At 43.6% G+C, this 20,238-nt stretch overlaps 1 protein-coding gene across 2 annotated transcripts in view; it reads right to left on the bottom strand.

The window, feature by feature from the left end:
* ramp1 (receptor activity modifying protein 1) overlaps positions 1–20,238 on the bottom strand; it is a 282,345-nt gene that overhangs the window by 114,555 nt on the left and 147,552 nt on the right. The gene's annotated exons all lie outside the window — the stretch shown is intronic.

Consider the following 20,238-nt stretch of genomic DNA (forward strand, 5'->3'; position numbering starts at 1 on the left):
CCAGGAGGTGCATAGGGACCTGGCAGAGGGTCCCAGGATCCTCTGAGATACTGGGACAACCAGAAGACAGTATATCCAAACCTCTTCCAGCTGTCATTCCAGTTTCTCTGCACTCAGCCTCATCTGTGCCCTGTGAGCGGGTGTTTTCTACAGTTGGAGAAGTTGCATCAAACAAGCACAATAGACTCAAATTCAAGACTTTGGAACAACTTTTTTGAATAAAAATTTGTAAAAAAAATTAAATTTAAAAAAAAAAAAAAAAAACAGTCCACAAGCATCCTCATTCACAACACGTTCACTTAGATTTTCACGTTATGATACATGCTCACATTATTTATTATTAAAGATTTAAATTTAACTGAAGATATAAAATGATAAAAAATGACATACAATGACTTAGATTATATTATTGTATATACTAGGCCATGAAATCAGTGTCAGTTGGTCCAGCAGGTGTCAGTATTCAGTGACACAGTATCAATACAGTTTGGCAATGTGTTGAAACGCTTCATGACACCTCATCGATCCATTAGCATAGAGACAGCAAAAAGACAAAATCACTAAATGACAGGGCAGCGAAAATACTAAATAAATAAATTACAAAAAACCTAAAATGCTAATTAAATCAATTTCAAAAAGTATAAAAAACAAAATAAATGATTTTCAAAACGTATAAATGAATAAATAAATAATTTGCAACTCAAAAAGTCAAAATTGCGAAATAAACTGACTGTCAAAATATATAAATAAAGAAATAAATAATGCAAGTTAAATATCTACTTTTAAAAATATATAAATAAAGAAATAAATAATGCAATTTAAATATCTACTTTTACTTTTATAGCCTACATTTATTTAAGCATTTATAAGTAAATAATTTGCAACATTAAGCATGTATCATTTTATTTATCAATTTATCTTTTTGTTTATTTATTAATGTAATTTATCATTTGATTTATTTATTTCTACTTATGACAGCAAAAAGACAAAATCACGGCATGTCAGGCAGCGAAAAGACAAAATAAATAAATGACAAAAACTAAAATACTAATGAAATAAATTTCAAAAAGTGTAAAATGTGTCAAAATATATAAATAATTAAATAATTTGCAACTTTAACAAAAATTCAAAAAGCCAAATTTGCTAAATAAATGATTGTCAAAATGTATAAATTAACAAATAAATAATACAATAAAATTATTTACTTTTGCTTTTTTAAATTGATTTAGGAATTTATCATTTTATTTATCACTTTATTTATCAATTTATCCTTTTATTTATACATTAATATAATTTATCATTTGATTTATTTATTTCTACTTATGACAGGTTTCGTCCTCCATAGTATGTTTTTTTTTTCCTCTCTCTTTTGTTTTAATTTCCCATGAGCGACGTGATGTGGTCCCACAACTGCCAGCTGGTTTTAATTTTTATTTATTCCACATAAGCGGTGCTATGTGGTCTCACAGGTACCAGCTGGTTTTTATTTTTTTATTTATTCCACATAAGCGGCACAATCATATGGTGCACCTTGTACTGTTCCTGCTCGACAGACACTGTCGCATTCACACACTCTCGCACTGGCCCATGCACGCCTGCCCGTTGGTGCAATGTTTTGTGGTGTGCAACTTTGAAATGTTTTGCCGTTTTCGACCAGACATTGACCAAACTTCGCACTATGTGTGAAGGGGTCCTAAGAGGTGCATGTTTATCTCACTAAAGGTAATTAAATATTTTAAACTCCAATACATTTTTGAAATTATAGTTAATCTTACGTTAGCCTAGCCTATCCATCCTTCTCATTGCTGTTCAAGCTGTGCAAGAAGGTCTAAACAAGTGGAATGCCAAGTAGCATGAAGGTTATGTTAGTCTCTCACTTTATGAAAGACTTTATGAAAGATGCTTTATGTCTTACAGTTTTTTTTCATTCATCCTCTATACCCACTTACTCCAATTAAGGGTCACGGGGTCATAATATATCATAGCAGTAATTGGGCATGAAGCAGGATACACCCTGGACAGGATGCCAGTCTGTCACACCCAGTGGTGGGCACAGCTAACCAAAAAGTTAGCTTCGATAACAGCTAATCAGCTAACTGAAAAGATCTTTTATAAAGCTAAACCGATAAACCACCCAAAAATTTATCGGAAGATACAGCTAACCGATAACTTTTTACACCACGATCACAAACCCAAACAATTGAATCACCACTTCTGTCTTTGTACACTATGCCCCCTGCTGGAAGCTCCTGTTTATTATGTATTTTACTTTACCCCAGCAAAAGGAGCCTGACCACCAGGTAGTCACAAAAAAAGTCACTATTCCTTAACTGCGTACAGCAGTTCCGCCATGAGGCAGAGGTCTTGGAAAATAAAGCAGTTTTGACATATGGTTTTGATTTATAAATCAAATTATTCTGGATAGAATAATTACATTAATGACAATTATGTAATTTGTACAAAGTTAAAATATAACACATATTTTAAAATTTTAAATAATGCACTAATTCTGAAGTTTTGTAGCAAAAACACATAGATGCCAAAGGGATTATGGGTAAAATGAGCCTCCACTAACACTTACTGGTTGACTCATTCATTCTATGTAAAAACAAACACGTTAATGTGATGTGTGTGTTGGTTTACATTTAAATGTGCTTTTGTAAAAGGGGGTGGTGGCCAAGTGGTTAATGCGCTTGGTTTCAGTGCAGAAGGTTCTAAGTTCAAATCCCACCCCTGCCACATTTCTTCATGTAATGTGGAGTTGCGGCAGGAAGGGCATCCGGCATAAAACCTATGCCAATTCAACATGCAGATCCACCTTGGATTTGCTGTGGCGACCCCGAGTGTGAAACTTACTTACTTTACTTTCATATGCAAAAAAAAAAAAAAAAAAAAAAAAAGGCATTTGCAAAAGCCAAAAGTCAAGTTGTGATTAGACAACCGTCTGATATAACCGGGGTCAAAATGCATAGAACACTGCCATCTACTGGCGCCCAGACGCTCAAACCCTAAACCATAATCCTTTGTGCGCCAGAGAGTTGCTGTGGTTTAAACAGCACAGAGAGAAAACACATGACGACAACTGTAAATGAACATTATACAACCAAAATGTACATTTTTATTTCTTTTCATCAGCTGTAGCAAGAGGCTGCAGCAACTCTCTGGCGCGCAAAGGATTATGGAATATCTCAATACTTAGGGCAAATACTGCCATGAACACTACTGGCCAGTAGATGGCAGTAGAGACTGTGAAACCTTGCCAAAACAAATATTCCAAATAAATAATCTGTGTCTGCTACATTTAATCTGTGGGGAATTTAATAAACACAAACCAAATTTCAGACATCTTATATATATTACTCTGGAACAAAGATGACAAACAGTGTTGTAAAGCACAATAACCAGGACATTATAGAGCAAACGGGAAGCGATTGCAGCTCACAGTGATTCCAATTGAAAATAATGGCGAAGTAACCTGAGCTTCTTCTGGCATTTTTACATAAAACAAACACAATAACAATGTCAATAAACTTAGAGAATATATTCACAAGCGTTTTAGGCACAATATACAAAGGGTTTAATGCTGATCAGAGCATCTCAAATGTATTTCTCCTGTTGTGAACTTTTATGGTACCTATAATGCACTAGGGAGTGTGGACACACCATGTCCACAAAAAAACCTTTAAAATTAGTGCAATACTTTAAAACATAAACTTATGGTTAAAATGTTAACCATAAGTTAAAACTGCATGGCTCTGGATGACTTGGGTGTCAAGAGAAATTATGTTTTTTGGCTCTCATTATGGTTCTCTTCTGTGACCAGTTCTTTGATTGCAGAGGATAGAGCGGTTTCTCCTGAAACCAGCTCCCCTCTGTCTGTAGAGGATAGAACTATACAGTGAGGAAAATAAGTATTTGAACACCCTGTGATTTTGCAAGTTCTCCCACTTAGAAATCATGGAGGGGTCTGAAATGTTCATGTTAGGTGCATGTCCACTGTGAGAGACATAATCTAAAACTGGAAATCACAATGTATGATTTTTTTAATAATTTATTTGTATGTTACTGCTGCAAATAAGTATTTGAACACCCGTGAAAATCAATGTTAATATTTGGTACAATAGCCTCTGTTTGCAATACAGAGGTCAAAAGTTTCCTGTAGTTTTTCACCAGGTTTTCACACATTGCAGCAGGAATTTTGGTCCACTCCTCCATACAGATCTTCTCCAAATCTTTCAGGATTGGAGTTTCAGCTCCCTCCAAAGATTTTCTATTGAATTCGGGTCTGGAGACTGGCCAAGGCCACTCCAGGACCTTGAAATGCTTCTTACGGAACCCCTCCTTAGTTGCCCTGGCTGTGTGTTTGGGGTCATTGTCTTGCTGGAAGACCCAGCCATGACTCATCTTCAATGCTCTTACTGAGGGAAGGAGGTTGTTTGCCAAAATCTCGCAATACATGACCCCAACCATCCTCCCTTCAATACGGTGCAGTCGTCCTGTCCCCTTTACAGAAGAGCACCCCCAGAGTATGATGTTTCCACCCCCATGCTTCACGGTTGGGATGGTTTTCTTGGGGTTGTTCTCATCCTCTAAACATGTAAGTGGAGTTGATTCCAAAAGCTCTATTTTGGTCTCATATGACCACATGACCTTCTCCCATGCCTCCTCTGGATCATCCAGATGGTCACTGGTGAACTTCAAATGGGCCTGGACATGTGCTGGCTTGAGCAGGGGGACCTTGCTGCCCTGCAGGATTTTAAACCATGACAGCATCATGTGTTACTAATGTAATCTTGGTGACTGTGGTCCCAGCTCTCTTCAGGTCTCTTCAGTGTTGACCAGTCTTATGGTTTAAGAGCATGATATATTAATTTCACTCTATGATTCATTAAATTCTTTTTCCTCTTCTTCTTCTTATGTATATATTAATAGCCAAGTGGCCTCTGTGTGCGTGTATGCGTGTGTGTGTATATGGCTTCGATCATATATGCCAAATTTGGGGAGAGCTGACATTTGCTCTTTGGTATGCTTATGTATTTGGGTCAAGGATGAACGCTGTGCAAATAAAAAGTTGATAGAATTACTATTTTTTGGAGAGTTAGGGTTAGGACTTGAGTTCGGGTTAGCCTAACCCTAAGCCGCCAAAATGGAAAATTGATCGGCCTCTTAGTTTTGGAGAAATGGGATATTACGTAACAACAGTGAACAATGGATGTTGATATCACCATTAATCAGTCCCTGGTAACCACACCAGCTGTGAACAAAGGAACTATATCAACCTTGCCAGTTGCAAAACATGACATCAACTAAATGTGCCAAACAATAAATACAATTATTCAAAACCTACTCATTTTAATTTCCAACACTTTCAGTTAAAATCATTATAGAAACTTTGCTTAATTTATTACCACTCTTGAAAAATATCAGCTACCTATTTTATAAACACTAGAGCCCATGGATCCCCATGGGCAACACGCTAGTTATTATATTTTACACTGCATTCGGTATACAACTTAATGGTAAATTGCTTCCACCTTATCAATCAATCAATTCAATCAATCAATTTTATTTATATAGCGCCAAATCACAACAAACAGTTGCCCCAAGGCGCTTTATATTGTAAGGCAAGGCCATACAATAATTACGTAAAAACCCCAACGGTCAAAACGACCCCCTGTGAGCAAGCACTTGGCGACAGTGGGAAGGAAAAACTCCCTTTTAACAGGAAGAAACCTCCAGCAGAACCAGGCTCAGGGAGGGGCAGTCTTCTGCTGGGACTGGTTGGGGCTGAGGGAGAGAATCAGGAAAAAGACATGCTGTGGAGGGGAGCAGAGATCAATCACTAATGATTAAATGCAGAGTGGTGCATACAGAGCAAAAAGAGAAACACTCAGTGCATCATGGGAACCCCACAGCAGTCTAAGTCTATAGCAGCATAACTAAGGGATGGTTCAGGGTCACCTGATCCAGCCCTAACTATAAGCTTTAGCAAAAAGGAAAGTTTTAAGCCTAATCGTAAAAGTAGAGAGGGTGTCTGTCTCCCTGATCTGAATTGGGAGCTGGTTCGACAGGAGAGGAGCCTGAAAGCTGAAGGCTCTGCCTCCCATTCTACTCTTACAAACCCTAGGAACTAAATTCTATTCTAGAATTAACAGGAAGCCAATGAAGAAGAGGCCAATATGGGTGAGATATGCTCTCTCCTTCTAGTCCCCGTTAGTACTCTAGCTGCAGCATTTTGAATTAACTGAAGGCTTTTCAGGGAACTTTTAGGACAACCTGATAATAATGAATTACAATAGTCCAGCCTAGAGGAAATAAATGCATGAATTAGTTTTTCAGCATCACTCTGAGACAAGACCTTTCTAATTTTAGAGATATTGCGTAAATGCAAAAAAGCAGTCCTACATATTTGTTTAATATGCGCTTTGAATGACATATCCTGATCAAAAATGACTCCAAGATTTCTCACAGTATTACTAGAGGTCAGGGTAATGCCATCCAGAGTAAGGATCTGGTTAGACACCATGTTTCTAAGATTTGTGGGGCCAAGTACATAACTTCAGTTTTATCTGAGTTTAAAAGCAGGAATTAGAGGTCATCCATGTCTTTATGTCTGTAAGACAATCCTGCAGTTTAGCTAATTGGTGTGTGTCCTCTGGCTTCATGGATAGATAAAGCTGGGTATCATCTGCGTAACAATGAAAATTTAAGCAATGCCGTCTAATAATACTGCCTAAGGGAAGCATGTATAAAGTGAATAAAATTGGTCCTAGCACAGAACCTTGTGGAACTCCATAATTAACCTTAGTCTGTGAAGAAGATTCCCCATTTACATGAACAAATTGTAATCTATTAGATAAATATGATTCAAACCACCGCAGCGCAGTGCCTTTAATACCTATGGCATGCTCTAATCTCTGTAATAAAATTTTATGGTCAACAATATCAAAAGCAGCACTGAAATCTAACAGAACAAGCACAGAGATGAGTCCACTGTCTGAGGCCATAAGAAGATCATTTGTAACCTTCACTAATGCTGTTTCTGTACTATGATGAATTCTAAAACCTGACAAACTCTTCAAATAGACCATTCCTCTGCAGATGATCAGTTAGCTGTTTACAACTACCCTTTCAAGAATTTTTGAGAGAAAAGGAAGGTTGGAGATTGGCCTATAATTAGCTAAGATAGCTGGGTCAAGTGATGGCTTTTTAAGTAATGGTTTAATTACTGCCACCTTAAAAGCCTGTGGTACATAGCCAACTAATAAAGATAGATTGATCATATTTAAGATCGAAGCATTAATAATGGTAGGGCTTCCTTGAGCAGCCTGGTAGGAATGGGGTCTAATAGACATGTTGATGGTTTGGATGAAGTAACTAATGAAAATAACTCAGAGAGAAAGAGTCTAACCAAATACCGGCATCACTGAAAGCAGCCGAAGATAACAATACGTCTTTGGGATGGTTATGAGTAATTTTTTCTCTAATAGTTAAAATTTTATTAGCAAAGAAAGTCATGAAGTCATTACTAGTTAAAGTTAAAGGAATACTCGGCTCAATAGAGCTCTGACTCTTTGTCAGCCTGGCTACAGTGCTGAAAAGAAACCTGGGGTTGTTCTTATTTTCTTCAATTAGTGATGAGTAGTAAGATGTCCTAGCTTTATGGAAGGCTTTTTTGTAGAGCAGCAGACTCTTTTTCCAGGCTAAGTGAAGATCTTCTAAATTAGTGAGACGCCATTTCCTCTCCAACTTATGGGTTATCTGCTTTAAGCTGCGAGTTTGTGAGTTATACCACGGAGTCAGGCACTTCTGATTTGAAGCTCTCTTTTTCAGAGGAGCTACAGCATCCAAAGTTGTCTTCAATGAGGATGTAAAACTATTGACGAGATACTCTATCTCACGTACAGAGTTTAGGTAGCTACTCTGCACTGTGTTGGTATATGGCATTAGAGAACATAAAGAAGGAATCATATCCTTAAACCTAGTTACAGCGCTTTCTGAAAGACTTCTAGTGTAATGAAACTTATTCCCCACTGCTGGGTAGTCCATCAGAGTAAATGTAAATGTTATTAAGAAATGATCAGACAGAAGGGAGTTTTCAGGGAATACTGTTAAGTCTTCAATTTCCATACCATAAGTCAGAACAAGATCTAAGATATGATTAAAGTGGTGGGTGGACTCATTTACATTTTGAGCAAAGCCAATTGAGTCTAATAATAGATTAAATGCAGTGTTGAGGCTGTCATTCTCAGCATCTGTGTGGATATTAAAATCTCCCACTATAATGATCGTATCTGAGCTAAGCACTAAGTCAGACAAAAGGTCTTAAAATTCACAGAGAAACTCACAGTAACGACCAGGTGGACGATAGATAATAACAAATAAAACTGGTTTTTGGGACTTCCAATTTGGATGGACAAGACTAAGAGTCAAGCTTTCAAATGAATTAAAGCTCTGTCTGGGTTTTTGATTAATTAATAAGCTGGAATGGAAGATTGCTGCTAATCCTCCGCCTCGGCCCATGCTATGAGCATTCTGGCAGTTAGTGTGACTCGGGGGTGTTGACTCATTTAAACTAACATATTCATCCTGCTGTAACCAGGTTTCTGTAAGGCAGAATAAATCAATATGTTGATCAATTATTATATCATTTACTAACAGGGACTTAGAAGAGAGAGACCTAATGTTTAATAGACCACATTTAACTGTTTTAGTCTGTGGTGCAGTTGAAGGTGCTATATTGTTTTTTCTTTTTGAATTTTTATGCTTAAATAGATTTTTACTGGTTGTTGGTGGTCTGGGAGCAGGCACCGTCTCTACGGGGATGGGGTATTGGGGGGATGGCAGGGGGAGAGAAGCTGCAGAGAGGTGTGTAAGACTACAACTCTGCTTCACGGTTTGGAGGGTTTAATAAAATTGGCTAGATTTCTAGAAATGAGAGCTGCTCCATCCGAAGTGGGATGGATGCCGTCTCTCCTAACAAGACCAGGTTTTCCCCAGAAGCTTTGCCAATTATCTATGAAGCCCACCTCATTTTTTGGACACCACTCAGACAGCCAGCAATTCAAGGAGAACAGGCGGCTAAACATGTCACTCCCGGTCCAATTGGGGAGGGGCCCAGAGAAAACTACAGAGTCCGACATTGTTTTTGCAAAGTTACACACCGATTCAATGTTAATTTTAGTGACCTCCGATTGGCGTAACCGGGTGTCATTACTGCCGACGAGAATTACAATCTTACCAAATTTCCGCTTAGCCTTAGCCAGCAGTTTCAAATTTCCTTCAATGTCGCCTGCTCTGGCCCCCGGAAGACAATTGATTATGGTTGCTGGTGTCGCTAACTTCACATTTCTCAAACCAGAGTCGCCAATAACCAGAGTTTGTTCCTTGGCGGGTGTGTCGCCGAGTGGGGAAAAACAGTTAGAGATGTGAATGGGTTGGTGGTGTACAGGGGGCTTCTGTTTAGGACTACGCTTCCTCCTCACAGTCACCCAGTCGGCCTGTTTTCCTGGCTGCTCGGGATCTGCTGGGGGACAGCTAACGGTGGCTAAGCTACCTTGGTCCGTACCAACTACAGGGGCCTGGCTAGCTGTAGGATTTTCCAAGGTGCGGAGCCGAATCTCCAATTCGCCCAGCCTGGTCTCCAAAGCTACGAATAAGCTACACTTATTACAAGTACCATTACTGCTAAAGGAGGCAGAGGAATAACTAAACATTTCATACCCAGAGCAGAAAAGTGCGGGAGAGACAGGAGAAGCCGCCATACTTAAACCGGCTAAGAGCTAGTAGCTGCGCTAAGCTAGCGGATTCCTAAAAACACACAAAGTGAATAATGTGTAAATAATTTAGACGTGATTCATCAGAGGGAGTGCTTTAGTTAAGGCACGTGAAGATTACACTGTGAAACAAATCGTTATCTAGTTATCTAGATCAATCTAACTACGCAGATTAAACAGCTAACAGATACAGCAAAACACCGCTGTGCTCCGGAACAGGAAGTGATACAATACCGTGAGTACAGTACGTACAGTGAGAGCCAACCACCAGTCACTGCCTTATATCAGGATGCACATGGACGTATTAAAAAAAAAAAAAATGACACACCATATAAAAACATCACATTGTATTAAATCCCTCTTATCAAGCGGACAGTACAAATATGATCCATCTGTTCCTCTGTAGATGACCCATGGTCACTGACATGCAGTCATGAAATCACATGAATGAGAAGCAGTTTGCTCATCTCATTCATGTCATGTCTCATTTACATTTGCTGGCATGTGTCCTGCCGGCCCATGCACGTCTTGCTGATATGCGTGTCTTGTGGACAGTGCTCTGCAGAACATCGCGTCAATAGACCTCATGTGAGTGACGTGACAGTCAGATCGCCTGCTGCGTGTTATGATCTGATGGTCTGTTTCAACCTGGGGCAGCCTGTCTATGTTCACGCTCGCTTGCTGCAGCCCGTCGCCACAGTGATATATGTTTTTATTTTTGTCCACATGATGACAGCAAACAGACACACATGTGTCACAATGGTCAGTTGTTAGTCAATGTCCGTCCAAACACAGTACTGTCCAGCTGGGATGTCCTGAATGACAAATCTCCACAGCCGCTTCTGTCACAGCCACACCTCCTGTCAGTTCAGCGCACACACCAAAGCCACACTCGTGGGGCACTTAGACAAATTTCACTGCAAGTACGACAGCGATTGTCTGCAGACTGTTGTCGTGCCAATAGTGCGAATGGCCACACATTTTCTAAGTGCCCTGTGAACGGTGTTAGATGTTAATGCGTGTCACCTGTAATTTGGCCGACACCTGCCAGGTGTGTTCGATGGGCTCGCACAATGCACACTGTCTTTCAGCCGCTAGTGTCTGCAGACAGTAGTAGCAACAGGCATACGAGGCCTTGGAAACAGCTACAAAATTACACGGTTTGCATACAATTTCTGTTTCATGAGCACTTAATGTGCAGTTTGACCATATTTGCACTATGTGTGAAGGGGCCCTAAGGAAGCAACCTGTGATGGACTGTTGTCCCATCCTGAAGGAGCTGTAAACTGTCTTCTGCTTCACTCTACAATATCCAGGGATAAGCACCTGCACAAATGAGCCCCAGTGTCTATATAGTAGAACTCATTACTATCACCACTACCACTTCTTTTCAAAAAAAAAAAAGAAAAAAAAGAGACTTCTATAAAAATTGTGCTGTAATTTCTAAATGGCTTATGCAGCATTTTTGAGTTAAAACTGAAAGTCTACACTTACAAGCACATCTTGATTGTTTCTTTTCAAATCAATTGTAGTGGTTACAAAGGCAAAATTAGAAAAAACTGTCTCTGCTTGTTACTGACTGTAAACACATATTTTCTTGTGCACACTGCAGTGAGGTGAGGAATGGAGGACATTACTTTTGTGGAAATAAAGGAAGTGTTCTGGTGAATGGGAGCAGTAAAACCAGACAGATTTTTCAGCAGTGAGAAAGGAAAGCTGAGAATGCTGCCCTCCTGTCCACAGGGATGACATGCTGACAAGTGAGACGTGTACAACTGACACACACACACGCACACACACACACACACCCCCACCCACACACACACACACCCACACACAGACACAAAATGTCATTTGAGCGGAACTGGAAATCCCATAAGTATTTTTGCCAAAGTGCACCTACTCCGTAATGCTGGGTATGTGACCTTTTCTGCTATTCCACAGATTTAATTTTTTGGACATTTTCACTCGTCCACTCACTGTTTCCTTTTTTTAATGAAGATTTTGCAGACAGAAAATTTTGGGCAAAAACTATCTGCTGTCTGTCATTTTGCTCACAATTCTGAATCAGGCTATTTATGTACTATATATATATATATATATATATATATATATATATATATATATATATATATATATATATATATACGTATGTGTGTGGCTAATTTTCTGAAGCAAATGTTCTCCATCTAATTCACAGGTATATAAATATTTGGACAGTGTTGTAATGTAATGAAGCAGAAATACTTTGTTACTGTACTTAAGTAGAATTTACGTATACGTATCTGTACATTATTTACATTTCTGCTGACTTTCACTTTTACTCCACTATTTCCTCAATAAAGTGTATACTTTTACTCCGATACTTTCTTCGTTACTACACTATAAAAGACATTTGATTGGGTGATGCCTGTATGCAGAGGGATGAGGCCCCATTCTGGTTTCTCCAGACACCACACTGACTTTGTTTTTGTGTCACTGTTTCACTCTCCACTCATTTTTGATTTTACTTTTACTCAGTACATTAACTTAAAGTACATTTTATATGAGAAATTTACCTTTTTCTAATTAAGTACAGTAAAGGTCAGATACTTTAAGATTTCAAGTAATATTTTTAAAGGAGACTTTTACCAAAGTACACCTATGTGCAGCACTAGGAAAAGCTGAGGATAAAGTAAGGATAAAGCCAAGGATAACACCACCCCTTCACAGAGCATGCACATATGATGGGAGCTGCTGGTGAAGTTTTTACATTTCTTAAGATTTTTGTTTTTGAACCGCTAACTGCACAGCTGGTACTTTAGTGGAGGAATCACCATTTTTTTTTTTTTTATTTTAGGAGCAAGTTGGAGCAGAACTGGCTTTTTTTTTAGCTAGCACCAGGCCTGCGGCATCGGAGGGGGCTGCCACTGGGCCCGCGGCATCGGCGGGAGCTGCCACCAGGCACATAGAATTGGCAGGGGCGCGGTGTTGTTGGAGGCCGCCATCTGGCCCGTGTATTGTCGAAGGCTGCCATCGGGCTGTGCATCGTCAGAGGATGCCACTGGGCCTGCGGCGGCGTTGTCGGAGGCTGCTGTCAGGCCCGTGGTGTCGTCGGAAGCAGCCACCAGGCTCGTGACGTTGTCGGAGGCCGCCACCAGGCTTGCAGTGTCACCAGATAGCCACCACCAGGCTCGCAGCATGGTTGATAGGCCTCCTCCAGGCTTGCGGCGTGGTCGGAGGCTGCCACCAGGCTTGTGGCATGGTCGGAGGCCGCCACCAGGCTTGCATTCGCCAGATGGCCGCCACCAGGCTCGCAGCATGGTTGATAGGCCTCCTCCAGGCTCGCGGCGTGGTCAGAGGCTGCCACCAGGCTTGCGGCGTGGTCGGAGGCCCGCCACCAGGCTCACGGCATTGTCAGAGGCCACCACCATGCTCGCGGCATCATCAGAGGCCACCACCAGGCCTGCAGCAACAGCTAGCTCTTACTAGCCCCGCAGCTACTGGCTAGCCGATGGAGCTAGCCACTGACAAAATGCCACACAAACAGAGAAACACTGAGGAGGAGTATGTATCTTTGACTCAGGTAAATGAATTGCTGCATCAACAGAAGGACATGTTTACTGCTCTGTTACAGCAGCAGCAGCAAATTTTTAATGAATTTGTTAAAGTTATCATGGACTCAACCAACACCAGAGTTGATGTTTTAACTAAAGAAATTCAAGATCTGAAAGCCAGCATCCAATACACTCAGAAAGATGTAGATGATCTTAAAATCAATCAAGCCAAACAGTCTGAACATCTCAAGATCACTGAAAATAAAATGGTTAAAATGAGTGAGTCAAGGATTACCTAGAAGGTCAATCTAGGTGAGTCATTGAAGGCATCCCTGAATCGCCTGGTGATTCTTGGATTGATTCAGAGGTAAAAGTAAGAGACATTTTTGAGCATAAACTGCAGTTACAGAGGGAGATGGAGGCGGAGAGTGTTCATCGCACAGGTAAAATAGGAATCTCTGGAGACAGACTGTGACCTATTGTCAAATTCCTGCATTTCAAGGACAAAGCTGCAGTTTTACAGAGTGCAAGAATCTCAAAAGTACAAAGATATTTATTAATGAAGATTGTACTGACGCTGAAAACGAAAGAATTAATGCCAAAACTGAAGCCTGCACGGGAAAGAGATGATATTGCTTATCTCAGACATGATAATCTTATCATCTGTCCTCGTTCCAGCACTTCAAAGTAATCTCGGAACTTCAAGGGTATGATGTCACAAAAAAAGGTGTTTGTTATTTTTATTTGACTGATATACAATCACATCACAACATAGATTACTGAAGACGGGGTTCAGAATTGCGCATATTAACATTAATAGTCTGAGGAACAAAATTGGTGAGATAACTAATCTGCTGCGTAAATACAAACTACACATACGTGCTATTTCAGAAACTCATTTGGGCTCTTCTTTTGATGACACTGAGCTATATATTGATGGCTACAATATTTACAGACGTGATAGACATAGATTTGGTGGTGGAGTTGCTTTTTATATTCAAGATCACTTACCAATGCAAATAGGAAATGATATGATGAAATTTAATATTGTAATAATAATAAGTGTTATGACTGTTTATTTACCTCACCGTAAGCCAGTTTTGCTGGGTTGTTCTTACTGACCACCAAGTGCTAATTGTGAATATTAAGATACAATCTGTGAAATGTTGGACACCTATACTGCTGTGGGTCATGATACGTACCTTATGGGTGATTTCAACATTGACTGGTTTGCCAGAAACTGCCATTTAAGAAATAAGTTGTTTACTGTCACTGCTGCATGTGGATTTGCTCTGGTCATTAATAAACCCTCAAGAATATATGTTAAGAATGATGTTAACAGAGTATCAACATGTATTGATCATATTTTTCCCAGTTCTCCTGAGTGGTGTAGTAAAGCAGTTTTTGTTCCCATTGGCTGTAGTGATCATAACCTGATCATAATTGTATTAGCCACAATGGAAGGTGGACCTCTATTCGTTTATCTATTCATAATCCTGAAATTGCACTTGCAAGATTTCATAGTTTATTCATGCCTTTAGTGGAAATTCATGCTCCTTTGAGGAAGTTTACTGTCAAGAACATTGTCACACCCTGGTTGGATGATGAAATTAAAGATTCTATTAAAATGAGAGATCAGATGAAAAAAAAAAAACAGCAATTATAACAGGAAATAAATCTGACTGGGATCTTTATTGTAAAATTAAGAACTCTGTCACTAAACTTAATAGAAAGAAAAAAGAAAATGTTTTTTGAGGATCGAGTTCAGAAAGCAGGAACTGATAGCAAAAAGATATGGAATGTTTTAAATCAATTGATGGGTAAGAAAAATAGAATTGAGTTGTCCTTTCTTGAGGTAAATAATAAACTCATCACAAAGCCAGTAGATATTGCTAATCATATTAATGATTACTTTATAAGCAAATCAGATAAATTGCGAGAAAATATGCCTAATCTGAGTAATGTTAAATCCTATCTATTGATAAGAAATATAATCATGAACAATAAAAAAAATCAGGTTTAAATTTGAAGAAGTAAGTATAAATAAGGTAAAGGAATATTTGAAATCCTGTAAAGACAAGCCCCCGGTGTTGTGTGGGCCGCTGAAGAGGAGGTACTGCTGGCCCACCACCACCAGAGGGCACCCTGCCTGGAGTGCGGGCTCCAGGCACAAGAGGGCGCTGCCGCCTCACAGGAGCAGCCGGGGTGACAGCTGTCACTTATCACCTACGACAGCTGTCACCAATCATCTGATCTTCAGTGGTATATCAGCAAGACGACATCTCCACCTCTTTGCCGAGATATCGCTCTACTGAGGAGGTAACGTTCTCAGCTGACTGTGTTTCTGACAGGAATATCTGTTGCTTGTGTGTGTTGGACAGCAGATATTCTGTTACTTTTTTCGACGAGAGGTGGAGGTGGTTTTCCACCACACGTGTTGCTGGGTGCAGACGCACCCACATCTAACTGTTTTTGTTCCTCGCCAGCAGTACCAGATCCGACAAGCGGAGGCAGTGGCCACCTGGGAGTTCGGGACTTAGCGGCTCCAGTATTCCCGGGGTTCGGTGGTGGAGGAAATCGTGTGGTTCCGGTTCTGCTTTGGACAGACGTCTTTTATCTTCGAGCCTGCCCACATGACACATTTTTGTGAATTGACTCCATTGACTATTATTGTAATCTGCTGTGTTTGTTGTGCTTATTCACAACAGTAAAGTGTTGTTATTTGACTTCCTCCATTGTCCGTTCATTTGCGCCCCCTGTTGTGGGTCCGTGTTCCTACACTTTCACAACAGGATATCTCGGCCAACGTCATGGACCCCGAGGGGCGTCAACCAGCTGTTGAACGGCCAATGGAAGAGCAGGGCGCACAGGCATCTGCAGGAGGCATGATCGGTGAGTTGCAGCGAATCCTCACTGCTTTTACGGCTCGGTTGGATCTAATGACCGAGCAGAACGTCCTCCTTAACCGCAGGGTGGAGGCTCTCGCCGCGCAGGTGGAAGCGCGCCCTCAGGGCACTGCTGCGGCTCCCCCTCCTGTCGATCCTGTGCACAACAGTGACGTTCCACAGGTCGTTCAACGACCCCTCCCACCTTCCCCTGAAGCATACATAAGCCCTCCGGAGCCGTACGGGGGTTGTGTGGAGACGTGCGCGGACTTTCTTATGCAATGTTCGCTCATCTTCGCACAACGTCCCGTCATGTATGCGACTGATGCTAGTAAGATAGCTTATGTGATTAATCTGCTTCGCGGTAAGGCACGCGCTTGGGCTACAGCGCTCTGGGAGCAAAATTCACGGCTCCTTCTGATGTATGATGGGTTTGTGAGTGGATTCAGAACAGTGTTCGATCACCCAAATAGAGGAGAAATCGCTTCAGCCGTGCTGCTGTCAATGAGACAGGGGTGCCGGAGCGCAGCTGCTTATGCAGTCGACTTCCGCATCGCGGCTGCGAGGTCCGGCTGGAATAGCACTGCCCTCCGTGCCGCCTTCGTAAACGGACTGTCATTGGTCCTGAAGGAGCACCTGGTGGCTAAGGACGAACCGCGGGATTTGGACGGGCTTATTGATCTCGTTATATGATTAGACAATCGGTTAGAGGAACGCCGTCGGGAGCGAGGCGAAGGACGTGACCGGATACGCACCGCCCCTCTCCCTTCCGGGTTCAAAAAGGGGCCGCCCTCCCCACGCTCCACAGCCGCAGCGCTTTGTGGGGCAACAGCTCCCCCTGTTGACGTTGTTAGGGAAACGCACAGGGCCAAAATGGGGAGGCTGATCCGTGGAGAGTGTTTTCTCTGCAGCTCAACAGAGCACACACAGAGAGACTGCCCCAAACAGCCAAAACGTCAACACTCGCCCTTAGAGACTGGGCTAAGGGGGGGTCAAGACATTCAAGTGAGACACACACAAATTGCCACACGACTCCCAGTCACAATCCTGAGCGGGGATTTAACCCTTCAAGCCCGAGCACTGGTGGACACGGGGTCAGAAGGGAATCTGCTAGACAGCAGATGGGTAAAGGAGGTAGGACTCCCTCTGGTGGCGCTTCCTTTGCCGTTGCAGGTGCGGGCACTAGATGGCACCCTCCTCCCTTTACTCACACACAAGACACAACCAGTAACTCTGGTGGTGTCTGGAAACCACCGGGAGGAGATTGAGTTTTTTTGTAACTCCTTCTACCTCCCGCGTGATTTTGGGCATCCCATGGATGTTAAAGCACAATCCCCGGATCGATTGGCCGTCTGGGGTGGTGGTTCAGTGGAGCGAAACCTGCCATCGGGGGTGTTTAGGATCCTCGGTTCCTCCCGGTTCCCAGGCTAAGGAGGAGGTCAAAGTCCCTCCCAATCTGACGGCAGTGCCGGTTGAGTACCACGATCTTGCTGACGTCTTCAGCAAGGATCTGGCACTCACCCTTCCCCCGCACCGTCCGTACGATTGTGCCATTGATTTGGTTCCAGGCGCTGAGTTCCCGTCCAGCAGGCTGTACAACCTCTCACGACCTGAGCACGAATCAATGGAGACCTACATCCGGGACTCATTAGCTGCCGGGCTGATCCGGAACTCCACCTCCCCGATGGGGGCAGGTTTCTTTTTTGTGGGCAAGAAAGATGGCGGACTTCGTCCATGTATTGATTACAGGGGGCTGAATGAGATTACTGTTCGCAACCGATACCCGTTGCCATTATTAGATTCCGTGTTCACCCCCCTGCATGGAGCCAAGATCTTTACTAAGCTGGATCTTAGAAATGCGTATCACCTGGTTCGGATCCGGAAGGGAGACGAATGGAAGACGGCATTCAACACCCCATTAGGTCACTTTGAGTACCTGGTCATGCCGTTCGGCCTTACCAACGCCCCCGCGACGTTCCAAGCCTTGGTTAACGACGTCTTGCGGGACTTCCTGCACCGATTCGTCTTCGTATATCTGGACGATATTCTTATCTTTTCTCCGGATCCTGAGACCCATGTCTAGCATGTACGTCAGGTCCTGCAGCGGTTGTTAGAGAACCGGCTGTTTGTTAAGGGCGAGAAGTGTGAGTTTCACCGCACTTCTTTGTCCTTCCTGAGGTTTATCATCTCCCCCAACTCCGTCGCTCCTGATCCGGCCAAGGTTGCGGCGGTGAGAGACTGGCCCCAACCCACCAGCCGTAGGAAGCTGCAACAGTTCCTCGGCTTTGCGAATTTCTACAGGAGGTTCATTAAGGGCTACAGTCAGGTAGTTAGCCCCCTGACAGCCCTGACCTCTCCAAAAGTCCCCTTCACCTGGTCGGATCGGTGCGATGCCGCGTTCAAGGAGTTGAAACGGCGCTTCTCATCTGCACCCGTTCTGGTGCAGCCCGATCCTAGTCGCCAGTTTGTGGTTGAAGTGGACGCCTCGGACTCAGGGATAGGAGCCGTGCTATCCCAGAGCGGAGAGACCAATAAGGTCCTTCACCCGTGTGCCTATTTCTCCCGCAGGTTGACCCCGGCCGAACGGAACTATGACATCGGCAATCGAGAACTCCTTGCGGTGAAAGAGGCTCTTGAAGAGTGGAGACATCTGTTGGAGGGAACGTCCGTGCCGTTCACGATTTTCACTGACCACCGGAACCTGGAGTATATCAGGACCGCCAAGCGGCTGAACCCCAGGCAAGCCCGCTGGTCACTGTTCTTCGGCCGTTTTGACTTCCGGATCACCTATCGCCCCGGGACCAAAAACCAGAGATCGGATGCCTTGTCCCGGGTGCATGAAGACGAAGTCAAAACGGAGTCGTCGGATCCACCGGAACCAATCATCCCGGAGTCCGCTATCGTGGCCACCCTCACCTGGGACATAGAGAAAACCATCCGGGAGGCCCTGGCATGGAGTCCGGACCCCGGAACCAGGGCCGAAGAACAAACTTCACGTCCCACCAGAGGCCAGAGCTGCAGTCCTGGACTTCTGTCACGGCTCCAAGTTCTCCTGTCATCCGGGGGTGCGAAGAACCGTGGCAGTTGTCCGGCAGCGCTTCTGGTGGGCGTCCCTGGAGGCCGACGTCCGGGATTATATCCAGGCCTGCACCACCTGCGCCAGGGGCAAGGCTGACCACCGCAGGGCATCGGGACTGCTCCAGCCGCTGCCTGTGCCTCATCGCCCTTGGTCCCACATCGGCCTGGATTTTGTCACGGGCCTCCCACCGTCCCAGGGCAACACTACCATCCTCACGATAGTGGACCGATTCTCCAAGGCAGCCCACTTCGTGGCCCTCCCGAAGCTCCCGACTGCCCAGGAGACAGCGGACCTCCTGGTCAACCACGTCGTCCGGCTGCATGGGATTCCAACAGACATCGTCTCCGATCGTGGTCCCCAGTTCTCCTCGCAAGTCTGGAGGAGCTTCTGCCGGGAACTGGGGGCCACGGTGAGTCTCTCGTCCGGGTATCATCCTCAGACCAACGGGCAAGCAGAATGGGCCATCAGGAAGTAGAACAGGCCCTACGCTGCGTGACGGCCGCACACCCTGCGGCCTGGAGTACCCATTTGGCCTGGATCGAGTATGCCCATAACAGTCAGGTGTCTTCAGCCACCGGCCTCTCCCCTTTTGAGGTGTGTCTGGGGTACCAGCCCCCGCTGTTTCCGGTGGTTGAGGGAGAGGTCGGTGTGCCCTCGGTCCAGGCCCACCTGCGGAAGTGCCGTCGGGTGTGGCGCGCCGCCCGTTCTGCTTTGCTAAAGGCCCGGACGAGGGCAAGAGTCCATGCAGACCGTCGGCGGACCCCGGCCCCTGCGTATCGGCCAGGGCAGGAGGTATGGTTGTCGACGAAGGACATCCCCCTCAAAGTGGACTCCCCCAAACTGCAGGATCGTTACATCGGTCCCTTCAAGATCCTTAAGGTCATCAATCCGGCCGCAGTGAGGCTTCAGCTTCCGGCCTCACTGCGGATCCATCCTGTTTTCCATGTGTCCCGGATAAAGCC

Source organism: Thalassophryne amazonica, chromosome 14 (genome assembly GCF_902500255.1).
Source record: "Thalassophryne amazonica chromosome 14, fThaAma1.1, whole genome shotgun sequence".
NCBI lineage: Eukaryota > Metazoa > Chordata > Actinopteri > Batrachoidiformes > Batrachoididae > Thalassophryne > Thalassophryne amazonica.